This window comes from Thunnus maccoyii, chromosome 2 (assembly GCF_910596095.1).
Source record: "Thunnus maccoyii chromosome 2, fThuMac1.1, whole genome shotgun sequence".
NCBI classification, from domain to species: Eukaryota; Metazoa; Chordata; class Actinopteri; order Scombriformes; family Scombridae; genus Thunnus; species Thunnus maccoyii.
Window position 1 is genome coordinate 3,676,216 of NC_056534.1, and position 16,265 is coordinate 3,692,480.

Genomic DNA, 16,265 nt, shown 5'->3' on the forward strand with positions numbered 1-16,265 from the left:
AGCAAAGTCCATCTGTTAATGAAGATTATGTGATAGGATGGAAAGCTCCAGAACTGTTACTAAACCTCACCTTGAGGTGAGATTATTCTGTCAACCGCTGTTTCAGAGGTCAAGAAAGACTCAATATTAAGGCACTAATCTGTGACTTTTATATCTATAACTTAACGTATCAGTGCAGTGAATGAACCTGCAACAAGTCCCTGAAAGCTCTTCCGTGTCATTCCAGAAATCTCAAGTTTTTTTGCAATGAGCAACAGAAGAGCAAACCCCCCAGTAACAGGCGTTTAGGTGATTTTGGCATAATGGACACAGTTGGAATTGAAGGTTACGTGATGCACACTAGCCAAAAACACTTTCACCATACACTGCCTCTCTGAGACTCTGAAATCCCTCTTTTTATTAGGTCCAATAAAAGTGAAAAAGTCTTGAAAAGTTGCATATTAGTAAATTATTAAAGTCAGCAGAAGGTCAGCCAGCTCAGCCAGAGAAGGACTCTAATTCTCATGCTCTATGGACCCAAAAATGCAAAAGCCAGAGGATGCCTGAAAAGCTTTTTCAGCCTGGGCGTGAACAACTTTCATTGGAATTATTGGGGCGCCATTTTGGAAAAATTCTCTTGAACATCCATAAGAAGAACTGGGTAGTTAGCATGAGCTGTGATAGACATAGTAGCAGAACAAAGAACCTTCCAAACAATTAAGACAAAGCACAAAAAGTAAAGCAAAAACTAAACCTTTTAATCATTTATTCATTTCTTATATCAACAAAAGCTTCCTGTCACCAACATTACAAGAAGCAGAGCCGTAACAGTAGATCAACTCTCTGAAGTTCCTCCAATTCCATCAAACAGAAACACAAAATAAGAGTCATCTTCTGTTCCAAACGTCAGTCCCCTAATTACCAATTTTCTCAGAGCGGGGGGCCTTGACATCACACAGGAGTCTATCTTTGGTGTCGGTATAGATTATGGAGCCCACCTACAGGGAGTGGCCGCCAAACAGTACAAAACAATTAACGCTACTGCGCCGCTATCAAAGGCTCGCAGAGAAAACAGTGAGCCACGCATGGCTGGAGCGAGGGCTCGACGGAGAGAGAAATGAGTGTAGTCACATCAAAAACCAGCGGAGCAGGAGTCTGATTTAGTACAAAAGGCTGCAATTAGCACGGCACATTAGGAGCACATGGCAGGGCAACTCCCTCACTGCGCCTGTTTGGGACACACAAGGGCCGACTCCGCCTGGGAGCCCGACGCTCCACACATGGTGAGTTTATTGACAAAAACACAACAAACATCAAACGTCAAGCTTTAATATTAGAGATTATGAATACAGTTTGAATTTCTTTTAATTCAGATCATACAAAACCACCAACAGACAAAAAAAGACACAAAAAAAATCAGTGAACATGCAGACAGTAATTCATAACACTCTACTGAAGTTCACAATCCAGTCTGTCTTTAACAAATTATATTATATACAACTAATTACATTATATACAACATTATATACAGCTAATTAGCATGAGAATATATGTTTTATAGTAAATGTTATGTGGCCCACATTAGGAGAAAAGTTTATATTGAACATATCTGCAAATAGTTCACTGCTAACGCAAAAGAAACAATCAATGCTAACGCAAAAGAAACAATCAATGCTAACCTTTTTATATATATATATGTGTGTGTGTATATATATATATATATATATAGCGGTTTAGAAATTAGAAGTATTTTTGCTACCGTACGCAAGATTTTGGAGAATTCTCTGTGCACCACTCGGCCAATGAGCTGTGAATATAATGTACTGAAAAGACGAGGGCTGCTTTTGCTCCCAAAATCTGCATTTATTACTGTGGGTTTTTTTTTTGTTTTTTTACATTTACAGTGTTTCTATCATTCAGTTATATGGCCATTGTGTCTTCATGTTGGTACCCTGGTAGCCCGAGCTTGATCCTGAATTTATTTCAGTTAACAGGACGAATGTGGATCTGTGCAGGCCACCTGTAGCCTCAGTTAGCTAGCAGCTGAAGTTAGCAATGGGACAGTCATAGCAGCAGATGAATTTCATGAAGACCTATGATCAGGAGTGTTCTGTTTTTTTTTTCCTTTTGACATTTTGAATCCATTTCAGCACATCTATGCTGATGTTTTTTGTTTTTACAAAGATACCTGTGCATAGCGGCTTCCTCCATGTGAGCTAACGTCAATAAGAAGGTGACTCATGTAGTGCCAGGAGCCCCACCTGAATCAAAACACTGCTGTGAACATAAAGTCTGAATAAATATTTGTCAAAGTTATTGTAAGGTGTGTTATTTTTAAGGCTTTGCAATACAAACATTTATTATTCATTAAACAAGTTTCAAGTGTCTGCTCATTCATTTTAATACCTACAAGAAAAAGGATTGAAAGTGATGGGCGGAAAAAATACATTAATGAAATCTAAAACTGTAAAATTTGATGTTATAATTTAAAACTAACCACTAACTAGCTCGCTTTTTCCAGAGCTTTCAACCCCGTGGCACTTCATCAGCAAATGGAGTTGCCTCAGTTGTCGGTATGGAACAAACTCCATGAAAACTGAGTGAACTCTGTTTGGTGATGAAGACCATAAGATGCAGTTAAAATGCTCCAGAAAATGCTAGTAAGGGAGTCTTTCTGTCAAATTACTGTTCCTGAAGTCATGAATGAACTTTTTACACTTGAAACAATATCGTGGTATTAGCAAAAAGTATACACAGTTTGTATTTTAAGAGCTCAAACTTTCAGCAAACTGGTTTAGTCGTTTAAAATAGAAATAAAAATAAAATAAAAAAGTAGAGCTGCAACAAACAACACTTTCCACTTATATCTTAGAATGTTTGATTTGAAAGAGAACTTATTTTAATTTTAAATATAACTATTACTAATTATCTGTTAACTCCCTCTGCTCTTTTACCTGTTTCTATCTGTAAATATATGGTCTCATACATATGTTTACGTAGCATGCTAAGCTAACAGTGCGTCAGCTGTGTGACTTTAAATCCACACCGTGACGTCTTTCAGAGCACAAACACCGTAAACACACCTGCCACCTGCTCGGAAACACCACAACTACACCTTATTTTTATAAAGTCTACTGGCTACACAGCATGGCACGGCTATGCTAACGATGGTAGCCGTGCTAACTAGCTGCTAGCTGCCGTGCAGGCTGGCAAAATGGATCCGCTGCGTCTCTCGGAGCCTCCGTGTGAGACCCTTCAGTTGGTAAATGTGTGTTTTTAAATATATAAAAAATAAAATAAAATATATAAAAACAGTGTCACTGCTGTATTAAAGCCTTCACACTCAGGAGGACTTTGTTCCCTGAGATTACAGAGACTCTGATGGTGTCACCAGCTCAAGTACGTCGTTGCATCACCTCTGTACCTACACTGCCGTAAAGAACCTTCGTTCAGGTATTATTCCTGTGGCTGAACACCAAAGTAACATCACTGCAATGTGTTACCTCTGATTAGACGCTAACATTTCACTCCCTGGGAAGCTATGTCGTCTGTAATATAAACAGCACAGCCCTGCAGGCATACTTAGTCTAAAGAGTAAAATGTTGAATAGAGTAATGACTCCGGAGAACATGCGGCTCATAATGAAGGGTCATTTGCTCGTTGCCGTGGATAATGTCAAACATGTTATTAATTGCATGTTGCTTTGAAGCCTTATCGAGCGCTAGGATTAGAGAACGCATCAGCCGGTCTGAGAACCAGACGTCAGGATGCAGGAGAGTAATCTTGTTATGGAAGACAAACATCTACAGTACGATGCTCCCACTCATTTTGTTCTTCTCAAAGAAAACACACACACACACACACACACACACACACACACACACACACACACACACAGGAAGTTTTCTTTTGGGTGGAGGTTCATCTGGTACATTATTTACTGGTATTGGTAATATATGGTTTCAAGAGAATCTATTAGTGTAGTGTCTTTAGTATATTTTCTTTATAATTGTCTGTGACATTTTTATATTTATTGATACTTATTTTTACTTATTTTGTTATTTTTAGTCTGTGTAATTATGTGGCTGTGAAAATTCTCACGTGTGCTGTGAAGCTTGTACTTAAAGTGGCTATAATCAATATTTTTCATAATAAAATGTTTTCACTGTCAGTGTGTAATGTGTTGGTTGTGGCTCGTAGTGATGAACCTACAGAGAATTATCAGCGACTCTGCAGCTCCTCTCGGCTTTACAGAGCTTTATAGTGAGTTTCAGGCCGCAACTTTACTGTTTTAGTTCACTCTCAGTGCTCTCATAGTGTCGTTTTCAGAGGTAAAGCTGTAAAAAGTCACTGTACACTACCTGCTCAGCACCAACAAACACAGTTAGCTGTAGACTAGCTGGTGAACATAACAGAGCATTTAGCAGCTAAAGAGCCAGATATTTCCCTTAGGAGTTGGTAGAGAGTAAAAACAGAGCTAAAAGAGAGTGAATATTGGACTTACATTCACCAGGTGGACAGAAACACGACTCCACATGAATGATAATGTTGCTCCGTAACCGCTGGATGTGGAAATAAGCAACTGTTTGCTAACAAGTTCAACATATCAACTTAAAAGCTGATGATGTGTCAGAGTTGTGTTCAATACTTGTTTCTAATGAAAACTATTGGCTGATGCAGGTTTAATTTACTTGCCTCATCTGGGAATCAGTTCCCTTTTTTCTTGGACACACCAGGAAGTGTTGGTTTCAGCAGAGATGATACTCACATATCACATGCAAAACTCTTGTTTTCAGAGGCCTAATTAAAATATCCTAAATGCTGGACTGACCATGGAGAGTAATTTGGGGTTCAGTGTTTTGCCTGAGGACACTTCAACATGTGGACTGGAGGAGGTCAGGGATTGAACTGCCAACCCAGTTTTGGCCATCAGTGGGGATACCGGATGGGAAAACCTCCAAACATAAGACATAAACATGAGAGGATTCGACTTTAGAACAGACTTGTGAATTTGCCTGAACAGCGACTCACTAGAAAGATCTTTAACTGGGACATTTTGATTGGACGCTGCTGGACTCCAAGTTGTCCCGTATGCATATGGAAAGATGGCCTGCTGCTGTTTGGCACAAACCTGAATTACGAACATTTTTCTGATGAAAAACAAGTACAATGTGGAGCCTCATGTGAAGCAGAACTTTACTAGTCAAAGATCTCTGTGTGCATTGTTACGTTTGGGTATCACCATCAGCTGTAGAAACAAGCAGGTTCGTCTCTCTGAAGAGAAAATACTTTCATGCTTTATTGTTCATAATATGATGATTTAAAGACAATACACTGTAGTAAAATATCATTTATTTCTAATGTGTTCTTCTGGATTGTGTTTTTGAACGAGAACCTTTTTAGTCACAGATTTTATTTGGGAAGTTTGAGACAAAGTTCTTTATAATGTGAGACATGTTCTTGTCTGACAAATGTTTTTTTTTATGTATTTTCTGTGCATGACACAATAAATAACTAAGTAATTGTAAGTGCACATTACATGAGGTTTCAGTTTTACTTGAAAACCATCATCAGGAGTAGGTGAAGGTGTCTGGAAACAACAGCTAATAAAGACCAGGTGTGCCAGCTGATTGCATTAATTAGGCTGATGATGTCACAGGGCTAAACTGTAAACTGAACAATAAACGCCTTTCACGTGGCATTTTGTGCTTGTTCACTAGTTTTAAAGGACAGGTTCACAATTTCTCAAGACAACAGTCAGGAGCCCAAATGAACAGTGAAACATGTTTTTCTTGCTGTAATCATTCCTCCTGTTCATACTGACCATTAGAAGATCCCTTCATAATGCACTTACAATGGAAGTGATGGAGGACAAAATCCACAGTCCTCCTTCTGTGCAAAAATGTATTTAAAAGTTTATCTGAAACTAATATGAAGCTTCGGCGTCCAAATGAGTTAAATCAAGTAGATATCTTTCAACATTACAGTCTTTTTAGTGCCAAAGTTCCTCTTTTTGTTACTATACTTCCACCAACAGGGAAACACTGTCCGAGGAAACACAAAGAGGGAATTTGATGCTAAAAAGACTGTAAATGTGTCAGATATCCACTTGATATAACATGAAGCCCATTTGAAGGGGATCTTTTAATATCCAGTATGAACAGGAGGAATTATTACAGCGAGGAAAACCTCTTTCACTGTTCATATGGACACCTGACTGTTGTTTCAAGACACACTTGAAAAACTGCAAATCTAACCTTTAATCTGCCACCTGCAACAGAAAAGTCACCATCCTTTGGCATTTTCTGTTTCAGACATTTTGAGACTGTGGCTGCACTGGCGGTAAGAGCTGCATGTTTCACTAAACCTTGTAGCAGCAGCTCTGACTTCTTCAGAGGCAGCAGACCCGCATTAAGCTGCCAGCTGACGCCCCCTGTTGGTCGACCTGAGACAGGTTTTGAACTGCAGAGCGGACACACCGCTGAGGATGTGATGAAAAGATGAGAAATCAACCAGCTATGCCCAAAAATGGAGCCAAGAAGCTTTGAGTCATAAATCACAGGCACCACCTTCTGTGAGGTGAAAGGTGAGATACAAAAGAGACATTTTTACAGCAGCAGTGAAACATTTACGATGCTGAGACATTTGTCTACCTGACAGGAAGTGGTGTGTGTTGTTTTAAGTCTATGCAACCGGCTCCGTCTGTGAGAAAAGAAAAAGAAAACAAGGGTTGTGTGAATCCACAGGGAGTGTGACCGCAGGGCCGAGGGGGCAGAATCCCCCCCCCCCCCCTCCCCCCCGGAGGAAAATAAAACCATGAAGCATGTTATTTGAAGGATGATGGTAGCAATTGAAGAAATGCAGGGTTTGGATGCATCATGAGGGTGTTCTGGTGAAATGTTGAGGACACCCAAAGGTGTTAAAATGGGAGACAAAATAGAGATTAAAAAAACTGTAAAGTCCACTTTGATCTTAACACCTTTTCTTCACTCTCAGGCATCCAAAATGATCACATGACTCGATCATACTGTACTTAAATCTGGAAACACATGATGTCATACTGTAAATTCACATATAGGCTAATACAGCAGGCACTCTGAGGTTGGACGGCGATATTGCATCATGTGCTGGCGTGCGGGGAGAGATGACCTCATCATCGTAGTGTTTATGGATCACTGGGCCGCTGGCCTTGATTTCTGTTATTGAATTATGGGAAATTCATTCTTTTTATTGAAGGAGTGGCTTCCAAATCCAATAAGAGAGTCAGCAGTCCTTGGTCAGGAAGCCTTCACCATTCAGAAGCAGCAGCAATGTCATTCTCCTTCCATATGTCGTTCAGAAACATGAAACAGGAGGCAGCAGCAGGAGCGTGTGCAGCTCGTTTAAAGGTTTCTTAAAACTGACAAAAAAACACCAAAAATGAAAGATTATAACAGATTTTTGTGGGAATTGATGACTTGCTGGTCATAATTTCTCCCCCCTCACGGTTCTTTTTTAGTAAATGTGTGCAGTTTATTGACATCATGTTGCAGTACAGTGTTACTGTATGTGTTCGGCATGGTAGACTTAGAAATACTCTGTTACAAATAAAAGTTCTGCAGTAAATACATTACATAAATACATTCTGCATAAAGCACTCATTATGCAGAATGGCCCATTTCAGAATTGTAAATATACGTATATAAGCTGTCAAGTAAATGTAGTGGAGTGAAAAGTAAAATATTCTCAATATTTGTTATTCTAAGTAAGTATTAAGTAGCAGAAAATGGAAATACTCAAGTAAAGTACCTCAAAAGTGTATTTAAGTAAATGTACTTAGTTACATTCTAACACTGGGATTGGGGGATTTTCAAATTTGGGAGAAAAACGTTTGCAGAAACCCAGTTTACAGCTTCAGTTCTGCTCATTGCAAACACAGTGAGGTTAAATTTAGGGAACTAAACCTACTTGGTTAAACGTGCATTAATTAATCATTTTGATAATGACACCCAACCAACCAATCACAGACAGACATGATCAACTCTGCAGCTCTGCTGAGCTTTTTAGCCTCTTTTTAGCTCATAGTTTAGATTTTAGGGCACATTTACCGTCTGCTTCAGTCTCAGAGTGTTTTCAAACCTGTTTAGTTTAGTCTGGTTGAGCAGGACTCTGGTTGGTTTTCCTCCTTGGTCCGATTCGTTTGGGAAGATCTGAACAATCGTACTGGAACTGCAGACCAAAACAACCGTGCAGGGACCGTTTAAAGGAGGTGGTCTCAGCCCGGTCACAAATGGATTCTGGAGCGGTTCGTTTGTGTCGGGAACGTGATCCGACCTCCAACTGACCGACTACAAGGCTGCAAGTTTGAGCTAAACGGCTCCCGTAGCCGGGAGCGCTTTGCATGCTGGGATGCAGAGGTGGTCTAAGAACCGAGTACGTTTCCTTTGGCCGGAGGAGCCATTTTGGTTTGCTTTAATTTCTCTGGTTGAAAAGAAACTAAACTAAGTAGAAAACACAATGAGTTTACCAAGTGATTCAGAGCAGAGCAAATGAACTACAGGTTTAAAAACGTCTTCAATGTTTCCAGCTGTTTTCATGAAGCAAACAGACACATTTAGCTTCAGGCTTCCAACATAATGGAGCATTTAGCAGCTAAAGAGCCAGATATTTCCCTCAGGAGTTGGTAGAGAGCAAAAACAGAGCTAAAAGAGAGTGAATATTGGACATATAACAGTAAATGGTTGCATTTATATAGTGCTTTCATCCAAAGCGCTTTAGAATGTAGGCTACCACACAATATACTGGCGCAATCATCAGGATCAATTTAGGCTTCGGTATCTTTCCCAAGCACACTTCGGCATGCAGACAGGGGTGATCCGGGATCAAACCACCAACCTTCTGATTAGTGGACGACCCGCTCTACCTCCTGAGCCACAGCCGCCCCCGATAATATCGGCCATGTTGCTAGTGCAGCCAAAGAACTGTTGGAGACCAAACCAGAGCTGAAAGGAGAGTGAATATTAGACTTACATTCATCAGGTGGTATCACTCACCTTTATGTAATGCTTTTCTGCTCCCTACTGATCAAAAATCAATTAATGCAGCTTTAAAATTAGGTTATATGAACATACGTAACCATGAGTCACAAATGCCACATAGTTATTTATGAACTTTATAGGATTTAGGGTCAAAGCAGAGTGCTGCAAGGCTGAAACATAAATCCTTCAGATGAATATACGCAACTCAACCTGCATGACTCGCTTCATGACATGTAAACTGATTCAGCAGGAAAAGGTTGTTCCATATCTTCACTGAGCAGACGGAGGGAAAGGGGGAGCAGTCATTTAATTAAAATGTGATAATAGGCGGTTCGGTTCATGCGGGGGCTAAAACCTCCTGGGTTAAAGGTGCAGTGTGTGTTCCTCTGGACGTCTTCGGGCCCTGGAGCAGGATTGATCTTTGGCTTGCACAGGAGGGCTCGGCCTCCTCTGGGCTTAAGGGCCACACACCTGTGCATGCATCGGGGCCGGATAAGCCCAGATTAAGCTAAAGTTACCAGCTCTCTCCCTGCAATGTCATTCAAAACCTCAACGGCAACCGCACCACGGACAAAGCGCCTTTTGGGCTGTCCTAATAAACGCCATTAGCTTTGAGACATCAAACATGGAGGATTATGGGATTTTCTAGCCCCCCAAAAAAAAGATGGAGGGTCCGGGGGACTCCCTCGCTCAGCCGTCCTTTCTCTGCAGAGATTACGCTACAATTTGTTTTCCTTTTTCCGCCATTTTGTATGTCCCTCCTCCTTGTGCAGATTCCACACACACACACACACACACACACACACACAAAAAGTGGTACAGTAATCCCCTGCAGATGAAACTAAGAGCGCAGTAAAAAGGAAGATTACACAGGGCTTTGTAAATTGTTTCTATACACATGTGCATGGGTATTTGGGAGATCTGTAGGGACTTAACATGAGAACTCAGCACACACACACACACACACACACACACATTTCGCTGCGCTATTCTTACTCCACTTTCTGTTGACTGAAGACATGAAGATGTTTAGCTTCGCAGAAACCAAAGAGTCAAGAAGTGGATTCAAAGGAAAAAGAAGACTGTAAAATAATATGTGTGATGTTTTTTTCTGCATCTGAACAAGAAGAACAGAACAGACAAACATTCATTTGGTGATTTCAAGGTGAAAAGTCTGAATTAAAACTGTTTGGATTTAAAGCAGCAGTTCAACATTTTGGTAAATCTTGCGTTCTTTCTGAGAGTGAGATGAGAAAATTGATACCGATATTGACAACTAATCTCTACAAACAGCAACTGCCTGAATTCCAGATGTGTTAAAAACTTCAGCCTCAATGAATGTTTTTTTGATAATGTGTCTAATTGCAAATTTATTTATGAAAATACACAAATGAATAACAATGTCAATGAGTACATACAACATTTTGCGATATATTTATGATATTTTGCAATAAACTGCATTGGCTCAGCTCAGTTTCATTACAGTTTTTTTTTGCGGCTTCATCAATACATTTATTGATGTATCCACTGCTTCTAAACTTGTTTTGATTTGCCAGAAAACACATGTTCACATTTCTCTTGTAGAGTTACTTGATTAATTGCTGGAATATACAGTATATAACAAAACTGGAAACAACCTCAGACAAAAAAGCTTGAAAACATTTGCAGAATTACATTATATTATACACTCACAGAGCACTTTATTAGGAACACCTGTGCAATCTAATACAACAGCTCTGCCATAAATTCTACTTTTATAAAGCGTGTACATTTACAGCTTTTGTTGACATCGTCAGAAAGGTGATAATTCTACTTTATTATAGAGGTCGTAGTGGGTGATGGTGTACTGGAGTGCATTATATTGAAAAGTGTTTCTAGTATTTTGCTTGCATGAGCTTCGTAAAAGAAGAGTTGATGGAAGAGCTGTTGTATTGGATTGCATTAGATTGCACAGGAGAAGCATTATTTTGAGTAAACTGGTATTGAAACTCATAATGGTCTGTAGCTTGTTGTGTGTGTGTTTGTCAGAATTAGACATTGCTGCAAATCACCAAAACCATCATGATTTATTCACTTCTTCCCTTCCTTGTTCCTTACAAGGATAAGAAACTCTGTGGTTCCTTGTGGTTTTCTTAAGCACCAGTTCTGCCTGAGGAGGAAACCACATAACCCACAAATGAGAGAACACAGTTGTCTTTACAGCGAGGAAGACTCTGCTCCTCTCTCTGCAGTCTGGGGGCCATCGCTGAAAAATTTTCCAAGATCACTTACCCGAAAAACAAAAGGGGAACAGAAAACTGTTGAGCGGGCAGGCCACAGCCCTGAGGATTATTCTCCTAGTGTTACATGGATTAGCAGCAGCCCAACCTTTGACTCCTGTTAGGGACGACTTGACTTCTGGCTCTGTTCAGGTGGGGAGGGGCCCTCAGTCATTACTGTCATATGTACTCATGATTCAGAGTGAAACCACCGTCTCAGTCAGAGCAGGAAAATTACAAACTGGGCTCAAGAGATACATCAGAACAAAAAGCATCTTGATGTTACAAAGTCTATATTTACATATTAAAACATGATTCAATGGAAGTTAGTGCAAGTTGACATTTGCTGTATTATAAAACCCCCACTGTACACTACCTGCTCAGTACCAAACAGACACAGTTAGCTGTAGACTAGCTGGTGAACATAGTGGAGCATTTAGCAGCTAAAGAGCCAGATATTTCCCTCAGGAGTTGGTGGAGAACAAAAACAGAGCTAAAAGAGAATATTGGACTTACATTCACCAGGTGGACGGAAACACAACTCCAAATGAATGATAATGTTGCTGGATGTGGAAATAACAAAAAATCCCCCAAATTAAACGACCAAATACGCGGTTTGACCATGTGACTCCAGAACAACACATAGGAGCATTTTCTAATCTGGCGCCCCTATTGGCAGTAATCAACAGGACAACATTTGTCTGTGTTTTCCAAAACTAAATAATGATGTTTTATGATGTGACAACGCTGCTGGTTGTGTTAAGCGGACGTGATTTTACACTGTAAAGTGTTATAACAACACAATCACCAGTAAAACGTTGGCATTGAACGTTTCTGCAATCCACGGATACCTTGAATGTCTACATTTCAATGTCGGCCATTATCAGTTGAATAATGATGTTTTATGATGTGACAACACTGTGGTTAAAGTCTGGTTAGGTTTAGGCACAAAAACCACTTGGTTAGGGTTAGTGAAAGATCATGGTTTGGATTAAAATAAAATAAAAACAGCTGCAAATGTCCTGACGTCTCACTAAAAACAAGCTTTTGTCAGTTGAAACAGGCATCGGTTTCGAAGTGGTCTCGAACCGAACTGTGCTCTCTGCTGATTTCCAACTTCCAACTTTCTGCCAAGAAACTTCCTAAGCATCCAACGACTCCTCCTCCTCCTAATAAGAAAGTCAGCTCATATAGATATGTTGATATGCTACGTATTACACGTGCTGAAGCGTAGATATTCAACGTTTCTGTGGTTTGCGGAAACGTACAATGTCAACGTTTTATTCTGGCGACCAGGCTGGTTATAAAGATGTTCTCCTGTACAGCGACGTTGATATATTGTCATTCCTGACAACTACTGAACTGTAGAAGATGCAAAAACATGCAGAGAAAACTACAACAAAAACTTTTAACGCCTCAGGAAACTGGCAGCCATCATCATGGTGATCAGAATAATATTAATTTTAGTAGTTTATCTTTAATCTAGTTGATTTCTGTATCATAATTAAACTCCAAATTCATTCAGATTGAGGCTTGATAATCAATTAACAGTCAACCCTTGTGAAGAAAGGCAGACCGTCTACTCATCACTCGTACGACGTCGCTTGCGAATTTCGTTTGTATCTTTAAAAAAATTAGCATCAGGCCCAACGTGAACATCACCGAACACGCAGTAATGATGTCTTTTAAATATTCCAACCAGTATCTGCTGTTGTTTTGAAATTTAATCTCAATATTTTAACACTTTTGATACTTCTTACAGGTAAAATCACTCAGCTGCAGGTGTTTTTGACAGGTACTGTGCAGGTAATAATGAGGAAATGGGATTCCATTAATCTCGACAGCTGACATGATGCTGTACTGAAACAGTAAAGAAAAAGGGAGCTAATCCTGGCAGTATGATGGACACTTGAGCAAATAGATTCTGTGTTTGTACATCTTGTAACATATGGATTAGATACGAGCGTAAAATAAATCAGATAAGGATATTAACTGGAGATTTTATCACCTCCAGTAAAACGGGTGAATGACTTCGACACTAACTGAATATTTACCATCAGAGTGGGATCTGAAATATTCCTCATATTTAATCTAAACATGACATCTCTGCTCTGCTTCCTCCCCTTTTCCTAAAGGTGTGTTTTTCTTTTGTTTTTGCCTGCAGCCATCCATGCAAACGCACCGCATGCTCAAATAACCAACAGCGTGGCCTTCAGGCAGGCGGAGACATCGACACTCAGGCCACGTTCAAAAGGGAGGATGCGCCGCTTCTCCCCTCGGCCGACATTGCGAAGGTCTCTTCTGCCTTAATCCTCTTTGACTTTATTCATGCAAAGGTCATCTCTGATTCTCCAAATGGAGGAGGCGATGGTTGTGGAGGGTCTCTGAGGAGGGAAAACTACGGTTGAGCCTGGAAAACACTGTGTATGTGTGTGTGTGGTGTAGATAATCTGCATTAGTTACTGGTACAAGATTATTACTCACCCATGAAGCATGACTCAGAAATACCTGCTTCTACCTGGAAAGTTGCAGTTGTCATTGGGTTTCCCCAAAGGAAATGATGAGAAATGACAGCAGTGGTGAAGAAAAAGACATCTGCAGATGGAGACTGTCCTCCCAAGAAAAATGACAATATTGGTTCTTTATGCAAGCGTCCCTAAACAGCTAACATTCAGGTGAGAGCGTAATTATGACGGGAGCGAAGGAGGAAATCAGGTGACGTTATAGATTGACATAGGGAGGTCGGGGTGGATGGACGAGTCAACAGAACATCAGACTACCAACCAACAGTCATTACTTTTTTTGGAAAACCATAACAGGGATCGCCTCTTAACCTTAACCACGTTGCTATTGTAACCATGACAATTAAGGTCTCCTAACCTTAAAGACCCTCTCCACTTCATATCTTTATGAATATTGTGATTGCTGCCCTGATGTGTATTCACATCTGGGAAAGGATGTTCAGGTTTCTTTGTTGAGGTCCTACAGATAAAAATCATACACACACATCATAAAACATTTATTTTTTTAAACAGTGATGTGTAACAGTCTTGGAAGGCAGAGATATATGATGTTTTCCTGCTGATGAGAACCGTCCAATTTAGAGCAAGCAAGCAGCAGATAATAAATGATCTGTGTTGCTTCATCCATTTTTATTTAAACTTCTCGGTTGGAGCACAAACATCTCTTTCTAATAAACTTATTGTCCTAACAAACACCAAAAGGTCTTTGAGCTAACAAGTTTTTTCCCCCTTCAGTAACTCTTTATTGAATAAAAGGATGCACAGTTCTCACAATCCCAACCACCAAGTCTGCACAGAAAATACATTTAAATGTTGTTGTTGTTGTTGTCTGTCGATGTCGACATGAAGGAAGGTAGGAAGGAGGCTCTAAGTGGAGTAGTACTGTACTTAAGTATAGTTTTGAGGTACCTGTACTGTACTTGAGTGTTTCCATGTGATGCTACTTTATACTTCCACTCCGCTACATTTCAGAGAGAAATATTGTACTTTCTACTCCACTACATTTATTTGACAGCTTTAGTTACTTTTCAGATGAAGATTTGACACAATGGATAATATAACAAGCTTTTAAAATACAACACATTGTTAAAGATGAAACCAGTGGTTTCCAACCTTTTTGTCTTTTGACGTCTTACAAAAAGCAGTGTGTAGTCGGGGTCACATTTCACATGTCTATGAGTTGTTAACAGCTCCACCAAATAGTGATTTTTCCCTCTAAACTTCTCACATGCTTTCATTTCAATAAATGTTCAAATGATCCAATATTTCAGCAAAAATCAAAGATTAGAGAAAAAGTCCAACAACTGAAAACAGATTTGTGTATCAGAACTTTGTTTTTTCTTCTTTCCTCTCCCATTAATCATCTCACCACCCCTCAGATTTATCTGCTGACCCTTTGGAGGGGCCCGACCCCTAGGTTGGGAACCACTGGACTAAACTAGCTAACTGTATATAAAGTAGTGTAAACTAGCTCCACCTCCAGCAGCTACAACAGTAACATGCTGCTCTAACACTGATGCTTCACTATTAATAATCTAATGATGTCATATATAATAATATATCAGTCAGAGGGACCAAACCACTACTTTTACTGCAATACTTTAACTACATCAAGCTCATAATACTTATGTACTTTTACTGCAATACTTTAACTACATCAAGCTCATAATACTTATGTACTTTTACTGCAATACTTTAACTACATCAAGCTCATAATACTTATGTACTTTTTCTGTGGTAGGATTTTTCATGCAGGACTTTTATTGTATTGGAGTATTTTTACATCGTTGTATTAATACTTTAACTTAAGTAATATTGAATACTGGATAACTGAATACTACTTCCACTGCTGCCGATTGGTCGTTATTTGATCTTGAGTAAAAGCTGTAAACTCCTAATATTGGCTTGTTATACTGGTGCACCAATACATGAGTTGACCCCTAACTACTCAGAGCACTGCAGCAGAGAGAGCAGAGCCATGCACCAGCGACCATGTAAAACAAGAGGAAACACACAGCAGAGAAGTGGGAGTCAATTTAGCCAAAGTGCAAAAGAGAAAAGGTCACTTCTAAGCAGAGACAAAGTACTAATTAAGAGGAACCAGTCCACTGCCTCCACACAGTGGCAGTTAAAAAAGTCTTCATCTGTCATAAAAGCCTCTGTGTCGGGACATCAGAGAGTCGCTGGACCGGAACAACACAAAAACCAGAGAGCTGTGGAGCCGAGAACCGCACCGAAGAGGGACGAGAGATGACACACTGCAGAGGAACTCCAGACAAATTTATTCATAAGCTACACATTTAGATAAATCACAAGCCTTTTCATCGCTCCTGTATGGCTTTTAACGATATTAGCTCCTTTTAGCTAATGTCACGGCCTAATTAGAAAACATTCTTCCAAAATCAATAGAAATACTGCAATTAGAGAGCTTCAGCCGGTGATGGAGATTTATTATTATGTAGTTATTCCTCCGGTCTTTGACAGACTTT

General features: G+C 39.8%; 1 long non-coding RNA gene across 2 annotated transcripts; it reads left to right on the top strand.

Annotated features, from left to right (window-relative positions):
- Window positions 1–976: 976 nt before the first annotated feature.
- Window positions 977–14,587, top strand: LOC121884479. 2 transcript variants are annotated; one of them, XR_006092350.1, is made up of 3 exons: window positions 977–1,262; window positions 6,294–6,565; window positions 13,390–14,587. It is a non-coding gene; the product is annotated as an uncharacterized LOC121884479 (long non-coding RNA). The 2 variants fall into 2 exon arrangements; XR_006092349.1 differs by having other exon boundaries at window positions 13,419–14,585.
- Window positions 14,588–16,265: the final 1,678 nt, after the last annotated feature.